This window comes from Pinus tabuliformis, chromosome X, assembly GCF_031772625.1.
Source record: "Pinus tabuliformis cultivar Carrire ecotype Pingquan chromosome X, CPIR1, whole genome shotgun sequence".
Taxonomy (NCBI): Eukaryota; Viridiplantae; Streptophyta; class Pinopsida; order Pinales; family Pinaceae; genus Pinus; species Pinus tabuliformis.
Genome location: NC_142308.1, coordinates 9,448,840 through 9,452,107, shown reverse-complemented (window position 1 = coordinate 9,452,107; position 3,268 = coordinate 9,448,840). Strand labels below are relative to the sequence as shown.

At 40.6% G+C, this 3,268-nt stretch overlaps 1 pseudogene; it reads right to left on the bottom strand.

The window, feature by feature from the left end:
• Positions 1–211: 211 nt before the first annotated feature.
• Positions 212–2,997, bottom strand: LOC149138021 (putative pentatricopeptide repeat-containing protein At1g68930 pseudogene; annotated as a pseudogene).
• Between the last annotated feature and the right edge of the window lie 271 nt (positions 2,998–3,268).

The following is a 3,268-nucleotide window of genomic DNA, read 5'->3' as shown; positions in this document are numbered from 1 at the left end:
TATCAGTACTCAACGTTGCAAAGCTGTTAATTGTCAAATAGTCCCCCTGCCCTACTAAAAAAATCCAGGATTGGGGTGCTAGTTGTCTTGCAACTCTATATGAATATGTTGTGTGCGCTTTGTGAGCACCAAGCATTAATGGTGCACATAATCTGTTAGAAAGCTATGTAGCCAAGGCCAATGATGCAAATAGCTCATTTTGCTGCTACCATCACCAAAGATCTCTGCACAGGCTAGCCACACAATTTGGGTGTTTCAGAAATTCTGCTAGCATGCTTTGAATGTGAGACCAACAAGGAAACATATATCTTCATTTGCCATCATCACCAATAATCTCCACAAGAACAAGATCCATTGATGAAATGATGGAAACGATTTGCATCCCTGACGATGATTTCTCGTGATACAATCTTGGAGATAAATTTGGTGGCAGTGTGGCAGTCACCACACACACGAAGATTCTTCACAATTCTTATAGGTGTCCCTTCTGGTATATTGATCAAACCAAAAGCCATGGCTATCCTTTCGCTATGGTAGCCGAGAAGATGTTCCTTGTCCACCTTGTCTATGTTATGCAACACAAAGTTCATGTCGGGCACATAGCCTTCCTCCTTCATCTTTCCCGCTAGTTTCTCTAGAGTTGCATAAATATCCTCTGTTTGGGGATGTGATCTATCATCTGCTACAAATACATGAACCTTATTCTTGAACTTAATCCAGGTGCACCCTGGCTCTTTTTTAACTCCTTTAGTTTTCATTGTTTTTCTTATACTCGCAACATCATCCCATCGCCCTGCAGCAGCATAGATATTTGATAAAAGCACATAAGCCGAAGGGTTATGTGGTTCCAAAGCAAAAAGGTGTTCAGCTGCACGTTTTGCTAGAATCACATTTCCATGGATTCTGCAAGCACCAAGCAAAGTTGCCCATCCAATAACATCAGGTTCAAATGGCATATCATCGATGAGCTTTTCTGCCTCATCCAAGCGCCCTGCACGTCCAAGAAGATCAATCATGCAAACATAATGGTCTACTGTTGGTTCTATGCAATGGACTCGACTCATTGAATCGAAATAGTAACATCCTTCATCCACTAGGCCTGCACGACTACACGCAGATATAACACCGATGAAAGTGATATGGTCTGGCTTCATGCCAGCCAGTATCATTTCTTCAAAAAGCAAAAGGGTTTCCTTTCCATATCCATGTTGACCATATCCTGCAATCAGTGCAGTCCATGAGACCTCATCTCGTACAAGCAAATTTTTGAAGACGCAGCGTGCATCATCAATGCTTCCGCATTTAGAATACATGGTGACAAGAGAGTTTCCGACAGACACACATGACTCAAGTCCAACTCTTATGATCTGTAAATGGACCTGTCTTCCCTCTTCTAGTGCGGCAAGGTTCGCAGCTGCACTAAGAACACTAGCAACACTAAACTCATCAGGCTTCAACCCAGTCCTTTGCATTTGGATAAAGAGTTTCAAGGCCTCCTCACCATGCTCACTTTGAACATATCCTACAATCATTGCAGTCCAAGAAACAATGTTTCGTTTAGGAATTCTGTCAAATACTAGGCGTGCATCTTCAATGCTTTTACATTTAGCATACAGGTCAACAAGAGCACTACCCACAAAGACATTTGATTCAAATGCTGTCAAGATTGCAAGAGCATGAACCTGTTTGCCCTGTTCCAAAGCCAACAAGCCACCACAAGCGTTCAAAACGCTGCAAAATGTAAACTGATCAATCTCCAACCCTGCCCGCCTCATTTCCCCAAAAAGTTGCAGGGCATCTTTCGCAAGCCCAAGTTGCGCATGTCCTGTAATCATTGTAGTCCAGGAAATGAGATCCCTTTGAGGCATATTGGCAAATACTTCGCGTGCTAGGTCAATCCTATTGCATCTTGCATAACCTGCCATCATTGTATTGAAAGAAACGATATTTCGTTGAGGCATTTTGTCAAACACTCGGCTTGCATCCTCTATTAATCCAAATTTCGCATACATATCAACAAGTGAACTTCCTACATAGACATCTGACTCTAGTCCAACCCTAATGGAGTTGGCATGAATCTGCTCTAATGAGCCCGAACTCACACCCACAATCGTTGCAAATGTAATACGGTTTGGCATGGTTCCTCCCCGTCGCATTCGGCAAAAAAGGCTAATAACCTCGTCACCTTGCCCACACCCTGCATAGCCTCCAATAATTACGTTCCATGAAATCTCATCTCTTTCAGGCATTTCGTCAAATAGTTGACGTGCATCTTCAATGCTCCCATATTTGCTATATCCCGCAAGAATAGTATTCCATGAGAACATGTTTCGTTGAGGCATTTTGTCAAACACTTGGCGTCCATCCAGTAAACTACCGCACCTGCAATACATGTTGATCAGATGGTTTCCAACAAAAACGTCTGATTCCAATAAGCTTTTGATAATATGGACATGGATACGCCTGCCTTCTTCAATGTTCCGGGAATTCATGCACTCTTGCAACATTGCAGCGTAAAAATTGGAAACCTGCTTGAGATTTCTTGTGGGTTTTAGTTCAAGATAATTACTACTTGAAGCCAAAGTCCTCACAGCAAGTGCTAAACATGGAATTTGGCATATTTTCTGCCCGAATTTTTTTATGTTGGTGTTAAGTTGTGGAAATCCCTGGAGTGAAACTGCCATACACCTTTTCATGCTGTCGTGTATTATTCATTACCTCCATAAAGAAGTATAAGAACTTGGCCTCAAGCTAACCAGTGAAGATACTCGTCATAAATCCAAGCAACCTCACATCCCATATGAAAAGAGAGATAACGTAGATGTTGCAGTCCTGAGTGACAGAAGAATGCCATCATGGATTTTTTCATACAATTCTCTTGACTGCTGCCAAAAACTACAGAAGCAACTACATTGCAAATGACACTCTGCAATGTAGGAGTTAATTTTGATATTTATGTTTAATCTTGGAAAAATAAATGAATGTAGTAATATTGGAGAGATGATTAGGTTAGTAAAAGGACTCTGGTCAAACATTAGTCACATACTTATTAGGTGTAATATGTCACAGAGTTAAAAGGATTATTTGTTTGTTGATAACTTCTGTGATCATGAGAAGATTATTTTCACACTGATAATGTCCTTACTATGGTCAAAAGATTAGTTATATACATAGGATTATTTATTTGTTGATAATTTTTGTGATAATGAGAAGATTACTTTCATCAATCAATGGTTTGTTATTGGTTGGGAGGATAATTTTAGTTCTA